This window comes from Notamacropus eugenii, chromosome 5 (genome assembly GCF_028372415.1).
Source record: "Notamacropus eugenii isolate mMacEug1 chromosome 5, mMacEug1.pri_v2, whole genome shotgun sequence".
Taxonomy (NCBI): domain Eukaryota; kingdom Metazoa; phylum Chordata; class Mammalia; order Diprotodontia; family Macropodidae; genus Notamacropus; species Notamacropus eugenii.
Genome location: NC_092876.1, coordinates 257,683,295 through 257,703,199, shown reverse-complemented (window position 1 = coordinate 257,703,199; position 19,905 = coordinate 257,683,295). Strand labels below are relative to the sequence as shown.

At 36.6% G+C, this 19,905-nt stretch overlaps 1 protein-coding gene across 6 annotated transcripts in view; it reads right to left on the bottom strand.

Moving 5' to 3' along the window:
* The window catches only part of INPP1 (inositol polyphosphate-1-phosphatase), a 60,630-nt gene that overhangs the window by 32,448 nt on the left and 8,277 nt on the right, over nt 1-19,905 (bottom strand). The gene's annotated exons all lie outside the window — the stretch shown is intronic.

The following is a 19,905-nucleotide window of genomic DNA, read 5'->3' as shown; positions in this document are numbered from 1 at the left end:
ACAATGGACGAGAGTCAAGATATCATATACAACTAGGTCAGAAAGGGACCAAGAGAAAAAGCTTGACTTGATTCTGAGTGTCCTAACCTGTGTATCCATGTGTCCTTTTGTCTCCCAGGTTGGTTAGTCTCCAGAGGTTTGGGGAGCAAGATTAAATCTATAGAGTAGAATCAAGTGGCTCCATCTTGTTGTCCCTGGAGGATGTTGGAAACAAGAAGCCAGCTAGTTCATTATATCTCTCCTCCTAGGGGCTCTTCTAGCCCAGAGTTGGAATGATGAAAGGAAAAAGAACAAGATTCTGATACGGAGTGAGAGGGAAGAGAGAGAGAGAGACAGACAGACAGACAGACAGACAGAGACAGAGACAGAGAGACAGAGACAGAGACACAGAGACAGAGAGAAAGGGGAGACAGAGGGGGGAGAGAGACAGAGAGACAGAGACAGAGAGACAGAGAGACAGAGAGACAGAGAGATCTCCTCTGTCAATGGGCAGCTTCACTTTTTCCAGCCACTGAATTTTATTTCCCTCCCCAGTATAAGAATAGGTTCTAAGCCTAGAATATCTTAGATGTTTTCTGTACTAAAGGACAATTTTACCAACTTTAATAAGAGCCCCATAGACTTAGGGCGCTATCCATGGTGTTATATTCCTAGTATAGTGGAAGTCTGCGTTTCTTTTCTCTCTTTCTTTTCTGGCATCTGCTTTGAATTTCCCAGACTTTCTGGAAGGCTGTGGTTCCAATTAATAATTCTTGGCTTCAAAATCCAAGAGTGAATTTTGCTCAGAGTTAATGGCTAGAGGTAAGGTACCTCCAGAGTTCTTACATGTACATTTGTACAAATTCTTTACAATTTATACAAATTCTGTACAATTTCTTGTACAAATACTTTAGAATTAAGCTCAAAGCTTTTAACAGATCACTTAATTATTTGGTTTAGAGCTATGTTGGAAATGCTAAGTCTGGTCTGGTGGTCTTAAGTGATAATAACAAAATGGAGGTGGAAAGCTACAGGAAGGTCCTAGAACAAGAGACGAGCTCTGTAAATTTTGTTTCCACTTCAGTCAAAGAAGAAAAAGTCTTCATGTGAGACATAGAGCTGCAATCATTGTTGGTACATGATGATCAAAGCTGGACTAGCTTTTGTGAAATTCCTAGTATAAAGCAATGGAATTAACAACCAAGCAAAGATCCTAGTAGAATGGAGTAGATTCTAGTAGCTCATCTGAAATGCTCTGGCATATTGTGTCCCCATCTATGTTTGTTTTGGCCCTGGATCTCCTTTTGAAGATGCAGTCAGGAGTTTATCTGCATTTCGCTCTATGCTCAAGTCCTGTGTTGTCCTTGGACCTGGACAGAATACATCCAAGTAGGAATCAAAGTGATAACATTGTGCACTGGAGATTCAGCCTAGAGCTGTGCACCAGACACTCCTGTCACTAAGCTCAGTCCCTCATTCCTGCAGGAAAAGGGCTTTGAAGTGAGCATTGCTTCATGCTCACCACAGTCCAGCTGTAGCCATGATACAGATTAGGACTTACCCATCTCTTTAGGAATTATTGAGACTGCTACATCAATTAATAAATCAATGAACAAACAGTCATTAAGAACCTTGTATTAAGTGCTGGGCATGCAGAAAGAAGCAAAAGACAGACCCTGTCCTCAAGGAGCTTAAAATCTAATGGGGGAATGTACATGAGGTGCAATTAAGTTTACTTTTTACTGAGATCAGTCTCATGTTCAATTTCAAATGGAGGAAGTGAACCCTTCGTGGTTCTCCAATCCTCTGCAGGGTGGTGCCATTGATGAAAACATCTATTCTCTTCAGCTTCCTTGAATTGGGGGTAGAGACTAGTTTCTTTAGCACAAGGACATCCTTTTGTCCTAGATTTAATGACATGACTGAAATGACTAGAAATCCTTTGCCCTGCTTACAGTAACAAAAGGAAGTTCCAAAATGATTCTCCCAGATCCTACTTTTTCTTTTCAAATTCATTGAATAGAACGGGAAAATCAAACTAACAATCCTGGCTGTTTTCCTCCTTGATCAATTTGAAGGAAAAGTGGAAATGCAAGCCTGCATCTAACAATGACCAAAGTCAATGTGGAATTGGAGAGGGGAAAGGCAGATTTTATCTCTATAAGCAACAGCTAAAAATAAAAATGAGAGTCTGAAAGGGCTCCTGTCTTTTGGATTCCCTTAGATCTTAAGAAGAATCATTGAAATGTTGGCCATATTATCTGAGTCCAACATAATTCCACATAATATGACAAAGGATTTTTTTAATGAATGCAACAGAAAAGATGAAAGTCAGACTGTCCTAGAAAAATCTAGGTCACAGTATTTGAGGGAACTAGATGGGGAGGGGTAATTATGTAGAAAGGAATGTGGAATAATTAGAGAAAATAGTGAAGAAGGCTTGTAAGACCAATATAAGGCATAAAAGGTGGATTCACAGGAAGAGATGGGGTCTTGGAAAATGGCCAAGGGAAAGGATGGTAGCAGGAATTGCAGCTTGAACAGAAAAGAAGCAGAAGCTGCCAGAAGAGGTTTCAAAGGGGGTCTCCCACTTCAATTTCAATTCCAAGTTTAGCCCTTGAGGTACAAAGCTGTCCTGGGTTGGGGAAAGAGAAAAGTCAAGTCAGCTCTTTTTACGGCTCCTATTTCTTATTTCAAGCTCTGGGGCTGAATAAGCAAGGTTTGAGTCCATGTAGGAACAATATGGCTACAAACCCCAAGCCTGTAGCTGAGCTCAGCTCTTGCCTGCCCTGGAAAGAAAGAATTGGAGACATAAGAAGGTGGCAGGTTCCTGGGGGCATTAGTTGATGCATATGTCCTCCTGTAACATCTGGCAAGCGCAGTCAGTCAACAAACAGCGCAATAAGACTGGTTTGCTGGGTGTGTTTGTCCACCATTATAGTTTGTTTTCTTTTGATAAACCTCTCAAACTGCTTCATGGAAGTACAGAGGCCCAGACGTAGTCCACAGAGTACAGTTTAGGAAATATTGGGCAATTGATGAGCCATTTCCCCATCTACTTTAAGTTGTTGGGGAAATCCAGGCTCTGTACCTCATGAAGCAGATTGTCACTAGGTAATTAGGTAATTAACCTAATAAACAACTTCAAATGGGTATCCCACAGGAATCTCTTACTCAACATTTCTAAATAAGGCTCATTATTTTTCTTTAAAATCTTCTCTTTCTCTTGACTTTTCTTTTTATGTCGAATCTTTCTAGGCCCCTAAGTTTGCAAACTTGGCATCATCCTCCAATTTTCCTTCTCTCCCTCATATCCAATAACTTGCCAAGTCTTTATTCCATACCTTCAACTTCTCAAATCTGTGCCTCTTACTATCTTTCATGATAGTCTCCAAATTGGTTTTTCTGCCTCAAGTCTCTTCCCTCTCCAATTCATCTCCCATATAGCTGTCAAATTGATATTTCTAAACATACAAGGGGAAGGAGAAGGAAACAAGCATTTATGTAGTGCCTGCTATGTGCCTGGCATTATGCTTTGCAATAATTATTTAATTCGATCTTCACAACAGCCCTGGGAGCTAGGTGCTCTTAGAATATTCCATTTTACTATTGAGGAAACTGAGGTAAACAGGTTAAATGTCTTGTCCAGGGTCATACAGCTAATATGTATCAAGCTAGATTTGAACTCAGATCTCCCTGAATCCAGGTCCAGTGCTAGGTCTACTGTGCTACCTAGCTGCCCTATAAATTTCAATATGTTATTCCCTGGCTAAAGTCCTAATATGTGACTCCCTATTAGCTCTAGGATCAAATACAAACTCTTCTGTTTGGCATTTAAAGCCCTTTACAAACTAGCTTCAGCCAAACTTTCCAGACTACTCTCCTTCATACATTATATTATAATATTACACAATATTCAGTTATAACATTATAACCGAAAGGACCTGTTTGCCACTTATTCCTATACAAGGCATTCCATCTCCTATCTGCATACCTTTGCTACTCCACACTGTCTGAATGGTACACCCCCTCTATCCAACTAGCTTGGAATCCACTTAAATATACTATTTTCTAATCCACATCTCTCCATCTTTTCCACAAGAATAACAAATTAAATAAGCATTTATAAAAGTCCACTATATGTCAAGCAATGAAGATAGAAAGAGAGTAACAAAATGGTGTCTGTCCTCAAGGAACTTATATTTGCTTGATGGGGGATGCAATCTGTACACACATAAATACACACCAAATAAAGTACAAAGTAATCTGAAGGGGAGGAGGGAAGAGAAACCTGGAGTGGCCTCACAGAAGATGTCATACATTTGAGCTGAACTTTGAAGGAAGCTCAGAATTCCAGGAGGCAGAAGGAGTGTATTCCAAACACAGGGAACAACATTCCCAAAGACAATTACTTTGCTATCCCAAATACCTTACTAAAATCGAACAAACAATAACCACAGTGTTCCCCTGATCTACCAGTCTAGCTACTCCATCAAAAGAGGAACAAGACACAACTTGTTCCTGAAGAAGCCATTCTGGTTCTAAGTGATCACTATTTCCTTTTCTAGATGTTCAATAACATGCAAAGTTCTAGAGCTGTCAGGCTCACAGTTTGCAGGCTCCATTGTCTTCCCTTTTTTTGGACACGAGGGCAATATTTGCCTTTTCTCCAACCCTGTGGTGGTCCTCCTGTCCTCCATGTCCATTGATCGATCATGGTGGTGGGCAATACAACCACATCTGCTGATTCTTTCAGCACCCTAGGATGTAATTCAACTGGTAACTTGCATACATCAAGGGCAGTTAGGTGGTCATCAACTCCCTAATAACTATTTTTCTATTCTTTCCAGTCTAAAGAATTTTACTTTGCAGAGAAACAGAAGCAAAAAGCAGAGTTGATTACCTCTACCTTCTCCCTAAATGGTGGTCTTATTCCTTCTATGCTCTTTCTTGCTGTGCCATCCCCACAATTTTTGTTGGTCTCAGCTTTCTTCATTGTCTCAGTTCATTCTGAGCTTTTGCACTTCTGATATTATTCTAAGACTTCCATGCTTTGGTATTCATATTCCATTACCTGCCTTTATTTTCATCTTCTATGGATCTTCTCAAAGTCTAGAGAAAAATAATTGCTAGCATTTATAGAACTCTTTAAGGTGAAGTACTGTATGTGTTACCTCATTTGAACCTTACCATAATCCCCTGAAGTAGGTGATACTATTAATTTCCATTTTACAGATGAAGAAACTAGCAGTAAGACTGTTTAAGTGACTTGCCTAGGGTCACAAAGACCTTTGAAGACAATTGGTGAGCTCTCCATAATTTAACGTCATCTTAACAAATTTCTTCCCCCTTTCTCCATAGGGATTTTTTTTCTTAGCACATTCAAAATTTCTTGTTTAAGACCTTCTTTTTCCTACTGGGCTAGCTGTAGAAATTTAGGTCATGTGACCTATTCTGTCTCAAAATCCTTTGAAATTTAATCTCCCCAAATCCAGAACGTATGTCAGACTATTCCTTGCCTTTGCCATCACAAATTCCAAGACAGAATAGTTACTTCTCCTACACAATTTCACATTTTCACAACAGCCACCAGTTTCTCTTGCTAGTAGGAATCAAAACCAGAAGAGATGCTCCTTTAGTTGGTTCCTCCACTTTTTGAAGGAAAAATCCATTATTTAGGCACATCAAGGAATTTTAACTTCTCTCTTTCTGACAGAGAGAAGACTCTATATCACAGCTCTGTGTCAAGCTTGTAATCTATTTCCTTAACTTACCTAGTTTCTTTCTTTCCAAGTTGTATTTACTCTGATGACAAACTGATCTTACTAGGGCATCGTAGGACAAGTGGATAGAACAGTAGATACAGCACCAGGCCTGGAGTCAGGAAGACCTGAGTTCAAATTCAACTCAGACACTTACTACTTGTGTGACTGTTTGCCTCAGTTTCCTTGTATATAAAATGGAGAAGACAATAATGGCACCTACCCCCCAAGTTTGTTATGAGGATCAAATGAGATGATAATTGTAAAGCTCTTAGCACAGCACCTGGTACGCAGCAAGTACTATATAATTATTATGTGGCTATATAATATATGTAATATGTAATAATAAATCATTATTATTTTACTAAAATGTAGATTTGACCCTGTCACCCTCTATTCAATAAACTCCAGGATCAAATATAAATCCTCTCTTTGGCTTTTAAAGGCCTCCATAACCTGCCCCCTCCCTACTTTTCCAGTTTTCTTATCCGTTACTCCCCCCTCCACCTATCCTGCAATCCAATGACACTGACTTCTTTGCTGTTCCTTGCATAAGACACTCCATCTCCCAATACTGAGTGTTTTAATTTGCTGTTGCCATGTTGGAGAACTCTTCCTCCTCATTGCCCCCTCCTAGTTTCTCTGATTTCCTTCAAGCTTCAGATAAAATCTCACCTTCTACAGGAAGCCTTTCCTGATTTCCTTTAATGCGAGTGCCTTCCCTCTACTGATGTTCTCTTAGTTATCCAGTATCTATCCTATTGTTTGCATGTTGTCTCTCCTATTAGACTTTGAGCTCCTTGAACACAAGCACTGTCTTTTGCCTTTGTTTGTATCCCCAGTACTTTACCCAGTGTCTGGCATATAATAACCACCTGATAAATGCTAGTTCACTATTTCTGCCTCCAATGCTGTTCACTCAGACGTTTTCCATACTTTCCCCTCTGGTTCTTAATCTTCTCCCACGAGTATATACAATGCACCCCACACCCCCCTTTCATATATGCTGCTTCTTTGAAATAAAGTATAACTTTCTAGATCTATATTCCAGTTGTAGATCAGAGATCTCTAAAAGGTCAAATTTGCTTCCACACATTACAATCTCTAGTTCTTCTTGTTTTTTACCCTTACTTTGTGCATTTGTGTGCAAATATCTGAGGCTATTGATTTAATAACTAGCTTCTTTCAAGGATTTTTTCTCCAATGTACTACCCTACTGCTATCCTTCCTACTTTGTAGCATTTAAGTGTCAACATTTGAGGATATAGGTTTATTAACTAGCTCCTTTCTAGAATTCTATTTTCTCTCTCCTCTGTCTCCCTCTTCTCTCTCATTAAAAAAGAGAAACATAAAACCTCATAACAAATACACATCATCAATCAAAACAAATTCACGTATTAACCATTTTAAAAACAACTACCTACATTCTGAGTTCATCACTTCTCTGTCTTCAAGAGGTGATTCATCTTTTCTGTACTCCCTTATAGGAAGATCTCTAATCAGATTCATATCATCATTTCTGTATAAACATCTGCTTTCTCTTTAAAGTTCCCTTTTAGGAAGAATGGGACAGGTAGGTGGTACACTAGATAGAGTGCTGGACCTGGAGTCATCTTCCTGAGTTCAAATCCAGCTTCAGACACTTACTAGCTGTGTAACCTTTGAGAAAGTCCTTTGACTCTCTTTGCCTCAGTTTTCTCATCTATAAAATGAGCTGGAGAGGTATCTTTGCCAAGAAAACCCCAAATGGGGTCATACAATGGTAAGGGAATTTGCTCCCATGTGACCTGCTTTGAGCTTTGGCCCAGTCCACAGCCTGAGTCACATGGAGCTGATGGTGGGGGGAGCTTGCCAAACAGGTGGAGCTGAGAGAGAGTGAAGCAGAGCTGAGAGAGAGCAGGCAGAGCAGAAAAGCTAGCGTGAGTGAGAGGAGTAATTTTGTCTAAGGGAGCTTGTTTGTGGGGAAGCCTGACAGAGGGAAAGCTTGGGGATGGTGATCCTCCCTCTATTGGTAATGTGTACAAACTTCCTTGTTACCACAGTGGAATTGACTTTCTGGTATCTGAATAAATATTTTTGGTTTTGTCTTTGAGAAAGAGAGTTTATATTTTGCGAATTTACCCTGGAAATACATCTGCATACTCAGTGGCTGTTGTGGGTATCACATTGGTCACTAAGAGATAAATGTGACTAAACAACTTTAGGAAGAGTATTACAATTCCTAGGACTCCAAATACTCAACAATCCTTCAAATTCTTCACTCTCTGTAATATTTTTCTATCTTCCAAAATCCTAAAGGAGGTCAGAATAATGCTCTGCTTCTTCTGAAATTTCTGCTTGTTTGTTTTTGCTCTATCTTATTTCTACTTTTTTTTTTAAAGGAAAATCTCATTCTCCTGATAACCCAGAGAGTAGAGAAGTATTCCTTAAGCACCTTTACATTCTCTTCTAAGAGGGACACCCGGCTGCACCTTAAATAGATACAGAAGTCATTTGGCTGTGATAGAAATATTAATACTACTGCAGATCACTGCAAAATTCACCCTAAACTCCATAGTTAGAGGACACATTCTTGGCCACTGTTTCTCTTGCTAGTTGATCCTCTATGTGCTAATTTATTTTAATTGAGACATGGCACTGTCATCACTTTAGGTACCATTTCAACATTTAAAAAAATATTTTTTCTGCTAGGTGCTTTCTCTACAAGTAGGCAATATTACCACCAAGTACTTTGGTGATGGTGAAGTAGGAAGAAAACAAGTTTTTATTAAGCACCTCCTACGTGACAGGGCTATGCTAAGCACTTTGACAAATATTATCTCATATATTCTTCATAACAACCTGGGGAGGCAGATGCTAATATTATTTTCATTTTGCAGATGAAGAAACTGAGGCAGAGGTCAAGTAGTTTGCCCAGCGTCACACTGACTAGAGTCAGTTTTTGAGGCTAGATATCTGCTATGCACCTAGCTACCAATTACTCTGCTACCAAGTAGTCAGTACAGTAAATATAACAGCCATTGTTTATCTGAGACGGAAACAAGCATATTTCATTTTTTTAAAAAACTAAAACTCTGTATTAAAATAGCTTAACCAAAATGGTGTCATTAAATGCAATAGTACCAGCTTTCAAAGGGAAACTAACACCATGGCATAATGCCTGTGTCACTGACCTTCAACTATTGATATACATTCAGATCTCTAATTTTTTTCCCCCACAAGATCATTGGAACGATCTTTTATAATTCTCCCATCTTTCTCAAAGAGTAAAAAGTTTTTCTTCTGGGTACATGAGTATATAGCACTGGACCCCTAGAACCTCACTTAAGCATCCTATCCAAAGCCCTTGCAGGCAGATTCTCTCCTATTGGGATTTCCCTTTCCCTGAGTAGCTTTTCTTCTGACTTCTCTCAGATAATCAAATGACAACCTCTAGTTTATCTTTGTACCTCCCTTTCTTCTTGATGTTTTCTTTATAATAACAAAAGCCAGAAGACATCATTTCTATGCAGTGTGGGTTTTTTTTTTTTTGCTACTTAGAGTAGGAATCCTTTAACAAACATTTGATAATTTCAGACTTCCCTGGTAGTTTCTTTTTTGCAAGAAGACTTAAACACCCCCTCCTTTTCACCTACTCCCTTCTTTTACTTTTATGCCTCCAATTGCTAGGGCTCAAAGAAACCTTCTGCGTACATAAACACCAATATCTAAAGTGAATCAATTTTGATAGTGAATGGAAGAAGTATATATCACTACATACCCCAATAATTATTCATTAATGGGGTAATCATAGGTCCTGGTGGTATAGTGGACAGTGGACCAGGCCCAGAGTCAGGAAGATTCATTTCCCTGAGTTCAAACTCAGTCTCAGACATTTACTAGCTCTGTGACCCTTGGGCAAGTGACTTCACCCTCTTTGCCTAAGTTCCTCATCTGTAAAATGAGCTGGAGAAGGAAATGACAAACCACTGCAGTATCTCTGCCAAGAAACCCCCAAAATGGGCCATAGAGAGTCAGATACAACTGAAACAACTGAACAGCAGCAACAATCCTGGGTCCTACAGAATCACATTGACAGTTAATTCATGCTTTTGAAGTTTTGTTTCTGAGGGGGCAGGGTGACCAGACTTATGTTTTAATTAGTGTGAGGAACTTCTCCCAAAGTAAATAAGCATCTTTTCTGTGCCCTATAGTCTTAGATAGTTGTCCAGAAGTAGGACTTGAACCAAGTCTTCTAAACTCCATGGTAAATGCTCTACCCACTAGGCCAGAATGATTCTCTGAAAAGAATTTAAGAGTACCTTTGAATCCATCCTAAAAATACATATATAAATATATAAATTCACACTTCATCTTAAATTTTGTCTTAAATTTCACAGGATCACACACAAACTACTTTGTATTAAGAAACATGTATCATTCAAAATGACTTTTCTTTTTAAATTATGGGGTCTTAACAAAACTGATTTAAAGTAGTTTTATCACCCTATGATTCACTCCGTGAATTTATTTTTATTTGCTGGAATGTTTCAAATGAGGAAAAGTAGGTTCTCAGTCAAATTATTTCATCCTAGACAGAGAGACCTTTACAGGTTTTCTGAGACAAGAGAAAGAACATAGATTGTGTAACCGTGTTGCAAAAGTCCCTTCACCAGAGACTATTGAGTCTGTTATTTCTTATAAGGAGAGATGTTAAGAGTTATAGTTGTAACTGTTATTCTATGAAGTGTCTCTTCCTATGGAGTCAGAAAGAATATGTATAATTATAAAATCTCTGTTATAAATCGAGAAAACAGAGATGGTGAGAAAAAACTTCTTTCTCATTAAAATTGTCTTAATTGTTATTTTATGCAAAAATAAAACGAATGTTACAGGGAATAAGTCTTGAGAGAGACAAAGAGTGAAGCCTTGTAAAAAGCTAGACGCTGTTGTCCTGTTACTTTTGGGATAGAAATATGGAGATGTCTTCTGTCTTTATTCAGCTATTTAATCTTTACCTTGTGAAGAGGATTCTTGAGAAGGGATTTATCTGGAGTGAACTAAATGGTGTAGGACCGTGTGTTCAGAAGTGAGGAGTGTTACAATGAGAGTTCGGTGTGACACTGACTATAAGTATTCTCCTCACTAACGTACTGTAAACAATTATCAGTCTTACATTATTAATTGAATTGTTAATGTTATATATTCACTTTGATATTTATTTAATTTAGGGAGATTAAAAATGACTTAGTAGAGTAATGAGTGATCACTACTGGGAAAGAAGATTTCTATAATATATTAAATAAGTACTTCATGACTTTAGGACATTCAGAGATTATTTGATTGAGAGATGTATTGATACGTTACTAGTGAAGAAACATACAAGTGTCCCCTTGAATTATTCTCAAGTTCTGCTTAATAAGATCAAATATGGAAATGAATGAAGTAGCAGACTGAGGGGGTAACCTACAAACGATGTTACTGACTTGTGTGTAACTGTGTTACAGGTGAGGCAGTCTGCTTGCTAACCCTGTTGCAACTGGATTCGAGTCTTGCTTAATGGATTTTATATAAGTTAAAGTATTGCTTCTATGGCTGTATAATAACTAATATAATGTCCTGCACATAACAGGAATAATAAAAGTTTTTGTTTCGTTCATAGTTATTTTTATGTCTTATATGGGATAGTCTATTTACAACATTGCTTTTTATTAGTATCAATTACATCTGCATTATTTGTCTTACATAGAATGGATGTGTCGCTAACCTCATTTAGGGGTGAACTTTTCTGTTGTTCTTCAATCGTGTCCAACTCTACATGACCCCAAGGACTTGGTCCATTAGGATTTCTTGGCAAAGATACTGGAGTGGTTTGCCATTTTCTTCTCCAGCATGTCCCCATTTTACAGATGAAGAGCTGAGGCAAATAGGGGTTAAGGGACTTGCCCAGGGTCACACAGTTAGTAAGTGTATGGGGCTGGATTTGAACTCAGATATCTCTGACTCCAGGCCCAATGCCCAATTGTACTACCTAGCTGACCACTTTCTAGACAAGATTAACACTACCAATTTCATAAAAATTAGCAATCTGAAACAAGAAAAAAACATTCCTGAGACTAATTGAATCTTTCAAATGATGAAATCTGTTCTGCCATTTTTGAAAAGTCATATTACATTGGTTTCTTTATGAAAAGTGTTGTTTTTTTTTTAACACCACTATACATAAATAGCCTTTTATGGTTTTAAAAAAAACCTTCTCTCAACTGAGGCCTGTTTATTTAAAAAAAAATTTTTTTTAAGCACAGACTTTTTTAAACTTTGTTTTTTTAGTTCCAAATTCTCTCCTCCTCCCTCCATCCCCAACACTGAGGAGGCAAGAAAAGCAAAACCCATTACAAACATGTGTGGTCATGCAAAACAAATGTTTACGTTAGGTTTTTGTTTTTTTTTTTGAAGTAAAAAATATGCTTTACTCTGCACTCTTTGAGTCTGCATCATTTCTCTCTTTTGAAGTAGACACTATGGTGAATCATTGTGTTGATCAGAGTTACTAAATCTTTCAAAGTTGACTAAAACAATGCTGTTACTGTGTCAATTGTTATCTTGGTTCTGCTTACTTTGCATCAGTTCATAAAGGTCTTCCCAGATTTTTCTTAAACCGCCATAATTTTTACAGCACAATAATAGTCCATCATATTCATACATGCCCAACTTGATGGAAATCCCCTTACTTTCTAATTCTTTGCTACCACAAAAAGAGTTACTATAAATATTTTTGTTCATATAGGTGCTTTTCCTCTTTCTTTGATCTCTTTGGAGTAGAGATTTGATAGAGATAGTGCTGGATCAAAGAGTATACACAGTTTAATAGCCTTTGGGGCATAGTTCCAAATTACTTTCCAGGATGGTTGGACTAGTTCTCAGATCCACTATAGTACATTATCATACTTGTTTTCCCACATCCCCTTCAGCATATTATTTTCCTCTTTCTCATTTTAGCTAATCTGACAGTTGTCAGCATTGTTTAATTTGCATTTCTCTAATTATCACTGATTTAAAACATTTTTTAATATGACTAGTGGTAATGTTGACTGCTTCATCTGAAAATGACCTACTCAGGTAGTTCTTCAGTCATTTCAGTTGTGTCCAACTTTTCACGACCCCAAATGGGGTTTTCTTGGCAAAGATACTAGAGTGGTTTTGCCATATCCTTCTCCGGGTCATTTTGCAGATGAGAAACTGAGGAAAACAGGGTTAAGTGACTTGTCCAGAGTCACACAACTATTAAGTGTCTGAGGCCAGATTTGAACTTAACAAGACGAATTTTCCTGCCTTCAGGCCCTGTACTCTATCCATTGTGCCACCTAGCTGTCCCTATGCATAGTCTTTGAGTATTTATCAAGCAGGAAATAGTTTTTATTATTATAAATTTGACTCAGTTTCCTATATGTTTTAGAAGTGAGACCTTCATAAGAAACACTTGTTGCAAAGATTTTTTCCCTACTTCCCTGCTTTACTTCTAATTTTAGGTGCATTTGTTTTGTTTTTGTAAAGATGTTAAAATTTTACATAATAAAATTCATCTATTTTACCTTCTGTGAAGCTCTCACTCTCTTTTGATTAAGAACTCTTCTCATATCTATAAATCTGACAGGTAATTTTGCCATGCTCCCCTAATTGGCTTATGAAATCAGTCTTTATGTCTAAAACATGCATCCATTTTGAGTATGTCTTGGTATACAGTGTGAGATGTTGGCCTAATTTCTGCCAGCCTACTTTTTAGTTTTTCCAATAGTTTTTGTCATCAAGGGAGTTCTGGCTGCAATGGCTGAGATCTCTGAGTTTATAAAACATTCAGTTACTGTGCTCATTTACTTCTGTATATCCTATACGTAATCTATTCCATCGATCAACCTATTTCCTACCCAGTACCAAATTGTTTTTAATGATTACAGCTTGGTAGCATACTTTGAAATCTAGCAGTGCTAGGCACTCTTCCTTTCCATTTTTTCCAATCAGTTCTCTTGATCTTGACTTTTTGTTCCTTCAGATGAATTTTGTTATGTTTTTCTAGCTCTATAAAGAACTTCTTTGGTAATTTGACTAGTATGGCACTAGATAAATTAACTTACATAGTACTGTCTTTTTTATTATGATGGCTTAGTCTATTCATGAGTAATTAATATTTCTGCAATTATGTAGATCTCTTTTTATTTGAAATGCTTTGTAATTGAGTTCATATAGTCCCTGAATGTGATCTGGCAGGTAGACTCCCAAGAATTTCATGCTGTGTGCACTTATTTTATATGGATTTTCTCTTTCTATCTCTTCCCATTGCATTTTGTTGGTAATATATAGACCTGCTGGTGATTTGTACTATTCGGAGAGGGAAGAGGAAATAAAAGTTAATATAAAAAAGAAAAAAATTAAGTCAAAGCGTATGTTGGGAATGAATTACTCTTCATTCCAATCCCAATACAGCTTCTGTGAGAATTTTACAGGCAGAGTCATCCAAATAGGTTTTGGAGGATTAGGAACCCAACTGGAAAGACATTAAGGGTTCAAAGAAATTTCCTAACTCTAAGGCAAAGTCATTTAGGATCAAAAATTCTAATAAGCATACAGAGTTAAATTAAAAGACTAGCCTTTAATCTTAATGTAGGTCATAGTACTGCTTGCCTAACTGGGCATGGAGGCTTACAACCCTCATCTACACAATAAAAAGCTCTCCCTATTAGAGAGAGGCTTTATAGCCATAACAGTAGAGAAACCAGGTGATTCTAAAGAGGCTAGCTAGCTTAAGAGCACCAGACAATAGCAGGGAACTGTTTCTACACCATGAAAACCAAAGAGAATATATGACTAACTGAAAACAGCTCAAGGGCATTTGTCAGTGGTGAAGTATCAGATATAAGGATGTCCAGCCATGCCTGGGCCCAAATATGTTCTCTCTCTATGTGGGGCACATGATGGGACAGAGATTTTTTTTTCTTGTCATTTTATTTGCTCTGTTGCTTGTTCAATTTGAGGACACATTAGTTCAAAATAAGACATTTATTCCAAGTCAACACTGTGGTGAGGCCTCATGTGCTAATGGATTTTAGTGGCTGCTGGCCCAGAGTATCTTGAACCTGGATGAATTTTTCTAGGTGTGTACTTGTGTGGGTATGGGTATAGAGAGGGCTAGTCTTACAGCTGTATATTTTTACATTCACTATTCAAATTAATGTATTATCCTGAGGTATTATTTTGAAAAAATTAAAAAGTTTCTAACCTATAGTTCCTTCATTCAATTGTCACATTTGTCATTTTAGGCTTAACAAGTAATCCAAGACTATACTTAATTCATCAAGACCAGCTTTTAGTTTTGAATATACTTTATTTCATGTTAATATGCTTAATAAAAGGGTATGATACATTTAAAGTAATAACAAAAATATCGCAACCACCTAAAGATATATCATTATTTTCAAATAAAATTGGATTATGGATTTATATGAAACTTACTTTAAAATGCTTGGCTTTTAAAGCAATCACTTTTTAAATTTTAAAAAATGCTGATTCTTCAAAATTAGCTAGACGATTGGCATAATGTTCTAAGGATGAAACACTCCAAGTAATTGCTCAAACTATTAGCTCTTTAAAAAGTTTCTGATAAAGAGAAATTACTGCAGGGTTTTAAATTGAATTAGATTTCCCTTAAGTAAAATAAAGAAAATATCTCCCTTCAAATGTTCTAAAGGATAACTCCCTTTGATGCTAATTAAAACTCTCTATAAAATCAAGAAGAAATGATATAATTGCCATTATGTAAAGAACAGGGTAATATTTATTTTTCAAGCAATTAAATATTTAAACTAACTTAAAATGAATCATTTAGGAGGGCTCCAATATTCAGTTGGTAAAAACAAAAAAAGTCTTTTATACTTGACACTATGGTAATAACAGCAGTTCACATTTTCATTGCGCTTTAAAATTTTATTGTGTAAATTTTTATCAAATAAAAATTACTTTTATATATCCATAATATCTTATCTGACCCTCACTACAGACTTATGAGGTAGATGCTATTATTCTCTCCACTTTACAGATGAGGAAACAGGATTAAAGAGGTTGAGTTGACTATGGTCAAACAGGTAAAATATAAATTAAGTGGGGCTTGAGCCAGGTCTGGAGGAGCTTAAAGCTAGCATCTTATCTACTACATTGTCTTACCACTGTAGAAATCTTTTATGTCATGTGTGATTATGCTGTCTGGCCTATAAAATGACTTTTAAACCCAAGTAATTGAAGAATACCTTGTAAGTGGTTTCCTTTGGAGGTGAGGAAGACAGCTATAGATTTTGGCAGGGATTATTAAAAAGTTACCCAGTTTTCCCTCTTTATTTTCTCCACAAGTGAAATAAGTATCTAATGTAAAAGAATTTGAAAAAAATATATACTATATGATATAAAAGAGTTCTCCAACTGGATTAAAATTGGAACAGTTACTTGCTTTTGTTTCAAGTATTTTTTAAATTAATATATAAAATAATAATGAAATAATGAAACAGATGTTTAAAAATTGTTTCTTAAGTATGTTAGTTACAACTTACTAAGATTTAAAATTTACATATAACCATTTTCTCAATAAAGTGGAAAATATAAATTGCCTAGGAAATAATTTCCTATTTGATTAAAAACTGATGGGAAAACTGGAAAGCAGTCTGGCAGAAATTTGATTTAGACCAAAACCTTACACTATATTCTATAATACATTTTAAATGGATATACAATTTTAATATTAAAATTCATGTATATGAATTAAAGATCATAAAATATATTAGAAAAGGAATTCATCAAGTGCCTCTCATATTTATGAGTAAGAGATACATTCTTAAGCAAACAAGAGAGGGAGGCAATTATAAAAGACAAAACATACTTCGATTACATGAAACCAAAAATCTTCTGTATAGACAAAAGTAATGTACCTAGGATAAGAAGGAAAGCAAATGAATGGAAAAAAATGTTTGTTTTAAATTTCTCTGATATGGGTTTGATATCCAAGATGAACTAATAATTGACAAACATATGTATGTGTGTATATCTCATAGCCATTTCTCAATAAATAAGTAGTCAAAGCATATGAACATGCACTTCACAAAAGAAAAATTCCAAAGTATTAACAACCACACATGAAAGAATGCTTCAAGTCACTAACAAGAGAAATGCAAATCCAAACAACTCTGAAGTTTCACCTCACAACCTAAAAATTGGCAAAGATGATAAAAATTGGTGACAAGGTATTTGGAGACAGCCTGTTTCCCAGAACTAAGGTCCAGCAAGCAGGCTGTGCCCTGAGCTTAGAATAACAAGAATCCTTTGCACTCTGGATGATCTTACCCTTTGGCGAAGTGTATTATTTTTACAAGCACCAGTGATTTATGATTTTCATATTAATCAGTATGCAATCATATTAATCAATAAGTATTTAGATTTGTTGGAGCTCCCCCTATTTCCCAGGGACCTGAGAAAAGTCTAAAGCTATCCATCACATCCCTTGACATGCTCACAATCCTTGTTTCTTATAACTGCCAAGTGAACTGAACCAGGTACTTCATTCCTGTTTCTGCCATGCTGACTTTGGTTCTGTACTCCATTGAACAATCACAAAGCTTGATGACCCTTGAGACTTAAGAGACTGATACCACTTTTGATAACAATTAATATCAACAAGACTGGAAAGAGCTTCTTACCTGGCTATTATGAAAGTGTATAAGTGGTTTAAAAATGTAGCTTCAACATATTAATGAGTCAACTATCAGGTGTTTGCTGTATGTCTGAAGTTCCAGAATATAGGGAGTTTTAATTTACAAGTAAAGGATAAACAAAATATTAACATCAGGAAAGATATTCAAACCCTAAGTTGTGGTAAGTGAAATTTTGCTATTTAAGGAAAAAATTCTTGCAAATTTACTGTTGTTTTGAGTACTGACTGATTAACAGGATAGTTGTCTGAATTGTCGCAACGCCAATGGGTATGTGCCACGGTGTGGGAACTGCTAAAGGTGGATGACTGTGCCTGGGAAAGGTTTTGGGGACAACGACGAACATGACCTAGGTAGGATCCTCCTGACTCTATTTCCCCATTGTGCCATTTCCTTGTTGAAAAGGAAAATTCCTCACCTGGTTAATTCTAAGCCTTGCCTTTAACACTGTGACTACATGATTGACTATCAGATATGACTCATGCCTGGAATCAAACACAGCTAAGGGAATTCCCCTTCCCTCCCCAACAGACAGAGTTTTTCCCTGTGTTATGATACATGACATTGTTATAACTATGTCCCTATTTTTCCTTTTACAGCAAATTTCCATAATCAAGAAATTTTGTAGGTACAACACTAAATCAATTAAATAATAGATTGGCACTGGAACATCTCGGAGCTTCTAGAATAGGGTTCTAAAGTATAAACATCTTAAAATTTTAAACTATATTTGTGGTCAAATTATAATATAGGGATGATACCCTCCTAAGGGTAGAAAGATTAGAAAACATAATAAGACAAAGATGTAATATAAAAGTTTTCTAAATAAATGAAATAGTAAATTTTGAGAAAAGCAACAGGACTAGACTGTTTTCTCTACGAACTATGTATATGCGAATGATTGACTTCTCAGTTATTCATCAGGCTTTGAGTATGTTTTATTAATCAGTTCTCAAAATTGGATTCAGGATTTGTTAATTAAGGATTAATTGGATTTTACATATAAATTTTATTGATAATGATACAGGAAGTGAAATTATTTTCTTATTTTTCTCTACAACCCATAAGATTTGAGAGATTGTTCCCATGGGACCCATGTCTAAGAAATGTAAACCATAGGAACTGCTTACACAGGACCTGAGAATGATCATATTGTGGTCCAGCCCCTTTTACGTATATAAACTCTGCCTTTGCCCCAGTATGTTAAGCCCTCCTTCTCAAGAGGGGATTTGTCCACTTGAAACCATTTTCCTCACTCTGAAATAAATTTAACTTCTGTTTGATTCCTAACTCTCCTGTCTCTAGCCTGCTCTGTTTAGCTCTGGCCACCCCAAGTTAGAGTCCAGTTCTGGTCCAGTTGACCTGGGTAATAGTCAATGTTGGAAGGGGTTGTGGGATGAGAGGCACACCGACACCCTTGTTGGTGGAGCTGTGTATCAGTACAACCATTTTGGAAAGCAATTTGGGATTATGTAAAGTGACTACAAATATCCATATCCTTTGACCTGGAGGTTCCATTACTGTACTATTCCCCAAGAAAGCCATTGGTAAGATGAAAGTCCTCATATATACCAAAATATTTATAGCAGCACCTTTCGTGATAGCAAAGAATTGAAAACAAAGTAGATGCCAACTGACTGGGGAACAGTTCAACAAATCGTGGTTCATGAATATAATGGAATATTACTATTTCTCAGAAATAATGGATGTGATGAACACAAAGAAGAATGAACAAATCTATGTGAATAGTATACGAAAAGTGGAGACAACAAAATACATACAATTTCTACAACAATGTAGATGAAAACCACCACATACAAAAAAAAATAAAACTGAATGCAGCAAAGTAATAAAGATTAAGTGTGATTTGAAAGGGTGGCTGGATGGTGAAATGGTTAGAGTACCAGGCCTGGAGTCAGGAAGGCCTGAGTTCAGATACAGACTCAGACACTTACTATGTGTGTGACCCTGGGCAAGTCACTTAACCATGTTTGTCTCAGTTTCTCATCTGTAAAATAAGCCAGAGAAGGGCAACCACTCCAATATGTTTGCCAAGAAAACCCCAGATGGGGTCATGAAGATTCAGACACAACTGGACAACAACAAATGTCTTGAAAATCAAAGCTAGCACACTCCCAGTCCACCCCTTTCTGGAGGCAGGAGTTCCAAAGTATTGCACCTCACAAATGTTTTTTCAATGAATCGATGTAGTCTTCTTTTTTTGCCTTTAAAAATACTATTTGTTATATGGGATGGCTCTCTGGGAGGGGGAAGGAAAGGATAATGGTGGGAACGATGAAAATGTAAAAAATAAAAAACCTCAATAAAAACATTGGTGTAGGTTATTTACCACAGAGGAAAGAGAATATTTTTACTGTTATTAGAGAAGGAAATAGAATGAGATCACTTACATGAATATTTATATTGTAGAACTTTTG